The 11,086-nt window shown below is 38.0% G+C and overlaps 1 long non-coding RNA gene across 1 annotated transcript; it reads left to right on the forward strand.

Annotated features, from left to right (window-relative positions):
- The first annotated feature begins 7,406 nt into the window (after nucleotides 1–7,406).
- On the forward strand, nucleotides 7,407–9,870 carry LOC132636663 (uncharacterized). The gene is made up of 2 exons (XR_009581393.1): nucleotides 7,407–7,619; nucleotides 9,566–9,870. It is a non-coding gene; the product is annotated as an uncharacterized LOC132636663 (long non-coding RNA).
- The last annotated feature ends 1,216 nt before the right edge of the window (nucleotides 9,871–11,086 follow it).

The raw sequence follows: 11,086 nt of genomic DNA on the forward strand, positions 1-11,086 counted from the left end.
CCATATGTCTTATTATATTCTTATTCCTGCCTTACATACTCAGTACTCTTTTAGTACTGATATCCTTTCTTGTGGACACTGCATTTATGCCCGCAGGTAAACAGGTAGACGCGTCCGATCCTTAGGAGCTCCGTCAGCGACACCTTGAAGGAGCTCCAGTTGTTCCGGAGCTGCAATTATTGGTACTACTCTTTGTATGGGTTTGTGTAGTCTACTTAGAGGCTCGTAGACAGACGTATGTAATTAGATGTTCTTTAACTTTACCATCTCTCAGCATTGTATAATATTTTGGTAAGTCTTGTTGGCATTTGGTTGTGGGCATTGTCAATGATGACTGTCCTAAGCATGATATCTGCAAGTTATCCATGTGGCCCACTTAGTAATGAGAATGGAATGTCAGATCAGAGGTGCTCGGTAGGCTAGTATCGGGTACCCGTCATGGCCTCTAGTGGGGTCCTGACTTTCTTTCGAAGGCATGATTCCTATGTTATGATTCCATAAATGTTTCCATAACCTCCATGTTTTCAAAAGCTAGAAGTTCATGATTCTTAAAGCTACTCATGATGTTAAAGATAAGAATGTTTCTATGATGATTACGATGATGATTTTATGTTTAATAGTCTCAAGTTATGACTTCAATGATGATGATTCCATTCAAGAAATTCCAAAGCTTATGATTTCAATGTTATTATGATAATGTTGAGTTATTTCATGATTTTCTCGATTTTCTCGATTTTATTCATTGTTGTTGATCTCACCTTATGATAATTGTTCCTTCGGGATGAGATATAGCGATGATGATTATTCTATAATATAAATCGGAGGTTACCGACCTTACGTCACTCCGATAGAGTCGTAGTAGCTTTTATTTGCGCTCCCATGCATACTACTTATATTATATATGTATATGATATTTATATGTATATAGGGGATATGGGGAAAGGTGAGGCGTTATATACGCATAGCCATCTGATCAGTTGGTATATTATGATATCGTCCTGGAAGCGGGATGCCCGGACGCGGGATATATGGTTAAATGGATCGGGCCGTTCGTTCCTCGGCACTATTGTATATATATATGGATTGGGATGCACGTTCCATAACACTATTATGATACATATGTATGAGAATGATTTTCTGAAAAGCTAAGCAGGCGTGGTATCGACCTTAATAGGCCATCAAATTTACAAGTTATTCTTTTATCTTATGTTATGCTCCATATTTCTTAGCATATTATTATTCCTGCCTTACATACTCAGTACATTATTCGTACTCATGTCCTTTTCTATGGACCCTGCGTTCATGCCCACAGGTAAATAGGTTGACGCGTCCGATCTTTAGGAGTTCCATCAGCGATGTCTTGGGAGAGGTCCAGTTGTTCCGGAGCTGCAGTTATTGGTACTACTCTTTTGTATACATAGATTTGGGTATGGCAGAGTCCTGCCCTATCTTATGGGTTTGTGTAATCTATTGAGAGACTCGTAGACTGACGGATGTAATTAGATGTTCTTGAACTTGCCCAGCTCTCAGCGTTGTGTAATATTTTGATAAGTCTTGTTGGCATATGTCATATGTTTATAGGCAATGTTGTTGATGACCGTTCTATGCATGATATCCGCCAGTTGTCCATGTGACCCACCTAGTAATGAAAATGAAATGTCAGATCAGAGGTGCTCGGTGGGCTAGTACTGAATACCCGTCATGGCCCTCTAGCTGGGTCGTGACAAAAGTGGTATCCTTATAAGAAGGTTTCACCTCAATTTTTTTTAGACGGGTGTTGTGAAGGTTATTTGATGATAGAGAAATTAGGTGCGATGTCGGCTTATATGTAAGGAAGAAGAGATTAGGTGTACAAGTGAGGATAAAATATCGCAAGGATCGATTCAGTTGCTACAGGAAAGTAAAGGATGTGAGCTTGATTATTTTAGACAAGGAGGCAGGGTGCAAGTATCAGTAAGGATTTTTAAGTAAAGTTATAATGCCAGTAGTTACAATTAGGATGTAGGAAGGTATGCTAGGAAGGCTTACAAATTTAGACATATGGAAAAAGAATATGAGAAACCGGAATAGCCGGAGCGAAATTAGGAGCATATGAGCTTTAAAATTAGAATTCTCTGGCTAGCTGGACAAAAAGAGAGGGCAGATGTATTAAAGCCACAGATTCAGGATAAGATCAAATGGTAATGGGATATCTCACAAGAAAAAGGTTTTGAAAAGCGATACAAAAGACAATTCACGCGTGGCTACATCGAGTATTATGTATACCCTTATGATTGATGTTACGACATATTAAAAATATTGATTGTGATGTATGTCAAAATTGAGGTAGCAAGCGCTACAGAGAGAATCAGGATTGGGTTTTCTCGAGAATTAAAGACGGATAGTGGTAACGGACCAACAATGTAAGAAGGAGCATTAGGAAAAAGAAGGTTATGATATCACGAAGGGAAGTGAAACTTGGACAAGGAAAACATATACCCATTAAAGGTCAGGTAATATATATTTGAGGAAAAGGTTAGGATAAAAGCAGGAAAGCAGACGATAGGATCAAATTTAAATAAACAAATGGGAGATAGAATAATGTTATACGTGACAAGGGATGAACGTGAGGACCTTGGAACCAACCTATACGTCTTCATAATTAGAACCAAGGAGGTTGTAAATAATAAATAAAAGTGCATCCTTGAGAAGAAATAAACAGATCTTATGAGAGCGACAAGGGAATTTTAAACTCATGAGATTTAACTATGAGAATGGATGTAAACCCATGATTGGTACGCCTATTTAAGGGAAGAGAGTACCTCAAGAAGAGATTTTCAACTTCAAAAGGGATTCTCACTCGTAACGGAATGCTCCAAGGTTTCCTAACCTAAGAGTAAAGGATGACTAATGGAAACAAGCGTTTTACGAGTAAAGGAAAACGAAAGAAACTATGAAGACTGAAGGAAGGAGGTGGTGTCAATGAAATGGTTAAAGGGAATTATGTGTCCGAGGCATAGGTTGATCTCTTTATATTACTTTGCCTTCATACTTTCATTTTGTTATTTTCCTTGTTCGATATCTCTTACTATGTTACTATTCATGCCTTACATATCAGTACACTGTTCGTACTGACGTCCCTTCTTGTGGACGCTGCGTTCATGCCTGCAGGTTTAGGTAGTCATTCGAATAAGCCACACTAGTAGGATCTCTTCAACTGCAGTCAGCGTGCTCCACTTGATCCAGAGCTACAACTTTTGGTATGCCATTTATGAGGTGTACAGATATGGGTCTGACAGGGCCTCTTCCTGTCTTTCTACAGTTAGACTCCATAGAGGTCTGTAGACAGTTGTATATAGTGGTAATATCATGTAGTTTAGTGGTCTCCTATTTTTCGTACAACGCATATAGTGGCCAGGTCGGACCGTGTTGTTATCCGTTGAACGTATGCCTATATATACATATCCACGTGTATAAATTATGACTTTTTCGAGACAGAGTTTATTGCATAAATTTTGCAGTAGATGGTATCGCTCGGATATGAGTTAGAAATGGGCCACCAAGTTAGTCGGCATATGGCAAGTACGCGTTTAGGGGTGCCTGGTCAGCAGTGATCGGGCACTCGTCAAGGTTCATGTGTTTGGGTCATGACAAAAGTGGTACCGTGACGAGTGCCCTATCACTACAGATCAAGCACCCCTAAACTCATCCTTACTCCATACAAGGTATCTCGGTGGCCCATTTCAACTGATATTCGATCGATACCATCTGCTATAACATTTATATGATAAGCTTTACCTCAGAATCTCATAAATCATGCATGTGAATATACATATATATAAGCATACAAACAAAGATGGCGACGCAAACCGAATCGGTCAATATTTACACTGTACCCTAAAAGTGTTAAATCAACCAAAGCCGCATGAAAGCCCCACTATACACAACTGTCTACAGATCTCTATGAAATACAGACTGTAGAAAGGATAGGACAAGGCCCTGCTATACCCATATATATACATAGCAAGATAGCATACCAAAAGGCTGAAGCTCCAGTCCAAATGGAGCTTGCTGGCTGAGACGAGGGAGAGGTCCTACAGTTCTGGCTCACTCGGCTGGCTACCTGAACCTGCAGGCATGAGCGCAGCGTCCACAAAAAAGGACGTCAGTACGAACAGTGTACTGAGTATGTAAGGCATGAATAGTAACATAGTAAGAGATACCGAACATAGAAAATAAAATAATGAAAAATATAGAGCATAACATGAGATAAGGGAATAACCTGTACATCTGATTGCCTCTTAAGGCGGATACCATGCATGCTTAGCTTTTCATAAAATCTTTCTCATACATATGTATCATAATAGTGTCAAGGAACGACCGGCCCGATCCATTTAACCATGTATCCCGCATCCAGGACGATATCATAACATACCATCTAATCAGGTGGCTATGCGTATATAACTCCTCGCCCTCTTTCCTTCCCCCATAAAATCATATAGATACATATATATATAAATATATTATAACATAAGTAGCATGCATGAGATCCCAAAGAAAGCTATAACTCTATCAGAGTGACGTAAGGTCGGTAACCTCTGATTATATTATGGAATAATCATCATCGCTCTATCTCACCTTGAAGGAACAATTATTATAAGGTGAGATCAACAACAATGATTAAAATCGAGAAAATCATGAAATAACTTAACATTCTCATAACAACATTGAGATCAGAAACTTGGAACCTTTAAACATAAAATCATCATTTTCATTGTAATCATCATAGAATCATTCTCATCTCTAACATCATGATAAGCTTTAAGAATCATAAACTTCTAACTTTTGAGAATAAGGACAGTTTAGGAAACATGTATGGATTCACAAGAAAGGAATCACACCTATGGAAGGAAAGGGTCTATCCTTAACATACCTGTCCGGCTTCCAACTACTACGCTTATTCGTCCAAGCTCATAAATCTACATTTAAGAGGATGCACACTATCGTTAGACTCATTGCAGTATACTTGCCCTCAGGTTTCAAATTACGTTATTCTATATCTTGCCGAAAATTGAGCAATATCTCCCCTGTTTATATGCCTAGCCCGAAATCATAATCCAGCAACCAACAACAATAACAATAATACCAACATCAACCACAATATTATCAATACCAATAGGCACCATAAAAATTCCCACACGATGTTTTCCAAATTTCTCAGCAAACCATAACAACATCCATAATACCAAAATCAAAGAATTATATTCGATTTAATCTCAAATTAATCCATTATTCTCTTTCAAACTCACCTCATGGCCATCAACTTCAATTCAACTCTTTATGATTTTTCTCCTATGATTATTTCCTCTCTAAGAATTGCTATACCTTTACGTCATCTTAATAATGTAAATAATAGGAAGAACATACCTTATTGTGGAAGAACTTCACTTTATTCACCCCTTTCCAAGATCAAGTTCATCACCACCCTGAAGAGAAACAAGAACAATTATATTCCATAAATTTTCCTTGAGGTTTTGATGTCTTTTAATGATATGGAAAGGTTTTGGATGATTATGGATGGTTAGGAAGGATTATGGAAAATTATGGAGAGTTATGGAATGTTATGGAAGTTGATGGAAAGTGATGGAAAATTATAGAACTCTCAAGAAATGTGGAGGATGAGAAAATGGTGAAAATTGATGAAAATTAATGGGTTAGAGGGGTATTTATAGGTGTGTGTTGGGTCGGGTTACTGTATCACCCGGGTACTGTAGTAGCGTTTTCCTGCTCTGTCTGTCTAACTTGTAACGTCTATAATTCTCTCCTCCGATGTTGCATGGATGAGTGGTTTGCTGCGTTGGAAACTAGACTCGACAAACTTCATTTTAATATTTTGAAGCACCTTAAAACTCCTAATATACTAGGAGATATACCTCACCAAAGTTGACTAAAAGTCTGCCCAAAATTCTTCCAACTTTTTCCATGTTTCGACAAATTTATTTTCTTTGATTTGCTTGGGCCCGGAACCCTTAGGCACTTGCTTAACAGTTATCAAGAGTACGAATTAGCACTATAAGGTTTCCATGACCTCTCCGAACTTACTTTAGTTTACCTACAATGCAAACGACGTGAAGATTTGTTTTCGAGATGTAACATTCCTCCCCCCTTTAGGAACATTCGACCTCGAATGTGAAGCTCTTAGGGGTTTCTATGAAACTTTTACCAGAGTTTCCTCTGTAATTGTACCACTACCATCCTGTCACACAACCCAAAATATGAAATACCTCACATGGCTGCAACATCAATACCCATGTTAGCTACACACGCCCAAGAAATCATTCAAAGAAGCATCACATACTTGAGGATAATGGTGTCTCTGGCTGGAGCTCTTTTATTCTCATGTACATAATCAGAAATCAACTAGTATCCCGGTCTCGTTCTGTCCCCGTTACATTAATCTTTCCTTATTAAGTCACGGCTACTCGCCTTCCTGCGAATACTCTCTTTTTCTCGCTCTTTATTTCCGTATTAGTGGGCAACTCCCTTGTTTACTCCTTCGATGCTTCTTCATGCTATCCCTTCTTATACTCGTTGATCTTTTATACGCACTATATTATCTCCTTGTAATTCATTGGTTAGGCTCTCTGATCTCTTACAATTTCATTGTAATTCCACATACACTCACTCCCCACAGAACTTTATGTTAGACCCCGTATTTTTATACGTCGAGTTATTCGCGAAGGAATTGACGTGAGTTAAAGACGGAACCCTTCCCGGACACGAAATAGAAACCTTTAATTTTAATTTTTAATTTCAAAATTAGAACTAATTGTTTATAAATTTTACTTAGTATAAAAATATTATTGGAGATTAGGTTAATTGTGGTGTTAATTAAAAATTAGTGGCAACAATGAGCCAAGAGGATCATTAACGTGCCAATGCCTAGTGATGACTCAAAGTCATCTAAAATAAGGCTATTACTCATTTAAATATTGGCAGTTCATTATTATATGAAGGCATGCTATTACATGTTGGAAGACTCATTTAAATATTGGCAATTCATTATTATATGAAGGCATGCTATTACATGTTGGAAGACTCATGTAAATATTGACAATTCATTCTTGTATGAATGCAATTGACAAAAGGTTCACGTGGAAACCTTATGGAAAACTTTAATTATTCAGCATGCCACATTATTCTATTACTTAGTGGACCTAATATGACCATATGGTCTTCCACTAAAGACCAAAAAAACGGTCTTCAAGAATAGTGTGTAAATGAGGCATTGAATTGAGTTAAATATTAGACCAAATACACTCCACATGGATTAAAATTCTGCTGGTCACGTGTAGAGCTTAGGAAGAGCATATATATATTTGATATGACTCACAAAATCAGCAAAACCCTCATTCCATCTTCAACACATAAGCTAGAGAGAGAGAGAGAACATAAGCCATGGCATTCGACCATGGCTAGCAAAATATTGAAGCTCAAATTTGTTGATCAAAAGTCAGATTTTCAAAGTATTCCAACCCTTAGGAAGGTGCATAGCAACGTGGAGTAGTCATTGGAGCAACAAGAACAAGTATTATTTCATTTCACAAATTCTAGTCAAGTTGAGAAGTCAAGTGTTTAAGGTAAGGTTTAACTTGCTTGGCATGTATTAAGGATTTAAACGTATGGTAGGTGTGTAAATATAAATTGCGTGTATGAAATCATGAATGTTGGTGTTGGAATGTTGTTGAAGCTGTAGGGGCTGTTTTAAGGGTGATTTAGATGTGTTGTGAATGTGTAAATGTGAATTGCATGTATGAAATTGTGTGTGTTGATGTTGAAGCATTGTGGAACCCGTAGGGGGCTGTTTGGTGTGAAAATAGTGAGGTGATTGTAACTAATATTATGGTTGTTGCTATCATAGATTACATAGTAAAAGAATGAAAATAATTGGAAAGTTAAAGGTGAAGTTGTGTTGATATGAACATGATTGTTATTTTTGTTGAAATGTAAATTTGGGGCCGTGTAGGGACTGTTTTGTAGAAGGTGGTGGACTGATTTACTTGGTATTTTGATTGTTGTTGTTATGAATCTTATGAAGAGAATCAAGGTATTAAATGGTTAGAGTTGGAGTTAAATTTGTTTGTGGGTTGTTGTAAGGATTATAGTGATAATAATGTAGCTTATTTGCGTATGAATTGAAGATGTAGTTTTCGTGTGGCTGCTGGTCATATTTTACTAAAATTATATGAAAAGAAGATATGAAATAAAGTGTAAGAATCGTATGTGGTTTGCTAGATATGTTCGTAAGCGATTGCAAGAATTCCGAGCATCTTTTGTGTAATAGTTAGGGGCTGTTTTGGATACGTTGTTGTTGATCTTGTTGCGCTTGGAAGATTAATGATAATTAAGATTATGCAGTGTGTTGTATGTTGGTTGGGCTGTTATAAAGTTGTTTACATGAAAACGTTAAGGCTACGGACTATTTGGAATAACTTGAAGACGTAGTAGCCGTATGTGGATCGTTATTGAATATCGTGAATGTGGGCTGTTTGGAATATTGCGTGGACTGTTTGGAATGTTGTGCGGGCTGTTCGGAGTGATTCTCGCATCATGTCTTGGATAGCCTCGATATAGTACTTGAACGTATAATTATTGGAGTTAGCTTGACTATTATGTAATTAATTTGGGATGTAAGGAAACCGTCGTCTAAATTGTCTAGAAAAGAATTGCTAACATTGGGAAACGTTTTGAATCTCCCCGTAGCTTAACCATAATTCTTGACGTCTTAATAGAGGTTGAAACTTTGGGCAGCGTATACGTGTTGTGTTACGAATAAACGCCAAAGGTATGTAAAGCTAACCCTTCTTTCTTTTGGCATGTCTTAGATCTAAGTGATGAATGATATGAATTTTGGGGTAATCCTATTCATAAGTTTCGAGTGTGATTTATGATTCTTATTCATTTCTTGATGTTAGAACTCTCCAGTGATTGAGCCTCCCCCTTCAGTCTTGTGTACGTTGGATAATAGTCGATATATATCAGCTTCTATTTTTAGGAACTCTATGACGACTCATGTCTTGACTTCTATAAAATGTTTCATACTATATTGACAAGCAACGTTTTGTGACTTCACTACATATTCGTACTGGATATCATATGTATTGTTATTGTTCCACCTGATCAGCTGGATTATGATATTCTTAAGCCGGAAGCGGCTGCCCGAAGGGGCCATTATTATTAAGCGGGAAGCGGCTGCCCGAAGGGGCCATCATTATTATGCCGGAAGCGGTCGTCCGAAGGGACTATTGTGTTATTAGCCGGAAGCGGCCGTCTGAAGGGACTATTGTATTATTAGCCGAAAGCGGCTACGAGTAGGATATTCTATATTTATATTGTGTATGCTAGAATTTGTGTAAGGGACCATATGGCATGGTTCAAAATGCTGTTCCAGGTTACTTCCGGGTTGCTTTCTAAACTTGTTTACTGTTACGCTTTCCCTTGTTTATGATTCAGTAATGCTTTACATATTCAGTACATATTTCGTACTGACCCCCTTTCTTCGGGGGCTGCGTTATCATGCCCGCAGGTTCAGGGATGCAGTCAGACAATCCAGCCACCTAGGAGGAGTCAGCGTTGAGAGTCAGACAGCTCCACTTGCTTCGGAGACTGTTCCTGTTTTGGTATAATTTTGTGTGTATATATTATGGGCACGACGGGGCCCTGTTCCGTCACTTATGCACGGTCATACTCTTTTAGTAGTCTGCGGATAGCGTGGGTGTCATGGATACTGTTTGGCCTTACTGGCCACTGTTTTGTTGTACAGAAGCATCAGCAGCCTCGTTGGCTTGCATTGTGATATGTTACATATATATATATAAATATGTTTTGGGATGTTTGAGTACAGGTAACATAAGTTCGGTTATCAGGCAGTTTAAGCTCGGTCACTCGTCATGGCCCTAGGTTGGGTCGTGACACTTTATTACTAATAAGTCCCTACTCTTAACGGTTATGTTTCTCAAGCTATCCATCCCAATTCTTTTCAAAGATCAGCTATATAATTTTCCTCAACACAATCTCTTAAGTACGTACATACGTAATGCTTCCCCACCATATTTATTATTCCTTGCAGCAGGGTTATGCTTATAATAAGCTAATAATCATAGTTCAACTAATTCATAACCCAGAACATCATCGAGCTCCTATAAAACTATTCCTTTAATTTCCTTTCCTCAAATCCTCAATAAGAGCCTCTACATAGAATACAATTGACCAAGAATGATTTCTTGGGCGTGTGTAGCCAATATGGGTATTGATGTTGTAACCCTGTGAGGCATTGCATATTTTGGGTTATTGTGACAGGATGGTAGTGGTACAATTACAAGGGAAACTCTGGCAATTTTTTTTGTAGAAATCCCTAAGAGCTTAACATTCGAGGACGAATGTTCCTATGGGGGCAGGAATATAACACCTCGAAAAAACTTCACGTCGCTTGCGTTGTAAGTAAACTAACGTAAGCTCAGAGAGGTCATGGAACCATTATAAGGATAATGAATACTCTTAACAAGTGTTAAGCAAGTATCTAAAGGTTCCGAGATCAAGCAAATCGAAGAAAATAAGTTTGTCAAAAATTTGGAAAAAGTTGACAGAATTTTTGGTCAACTTTGGAGGAGTATATCTTCTAGTATATTAAGAGTTTTAAATTGTTTGAAAAGCCTAAAATGAAGCGTCGAGTCTAGTTTCTAACGCAACAAGCCGCTCATCGATGCGACATCGGAGTAGAGAATTATGGACCATACAAGCTAGGCGGATGGAGCAGGAAAATGCTGCTACAGTAACCGTGTGCTACAGTACCCGGTGGTACAGTACCCGACCCAACACACACCTATAAATACCCCTCTAACCTATTAATTTTCATCATTTTCTCATCCCCCACACTTCTTGAGAGTTCCATAATTTTCCATCACTTTCCATCATCTTCCATAACATTCCATAATCCTCCATAATCCTTCATAACCGTCCATAATCTTCCATAACCTTTCCAAATTATTAAGAAAGAACACCAACATCAAAACCTCAAGGAAAATTTATGCAAGATAATTGTTCTTGT

This window comes from Lycium barbarum, chromosome 1 (assembly GCF_019175385.1).
Source record: "Lycium barbarum isolate Lr01 chromosome 1, ASM1917538v2, whole genome shotgun sequence".
NCBI classification, from domain to species: domain Eukaryota; kingdom Viridiplantae; phylum Streptophyta; class Magnoliopsida; order Solanales; family Solanaceae; genus Lycium; species Lycium barbarum.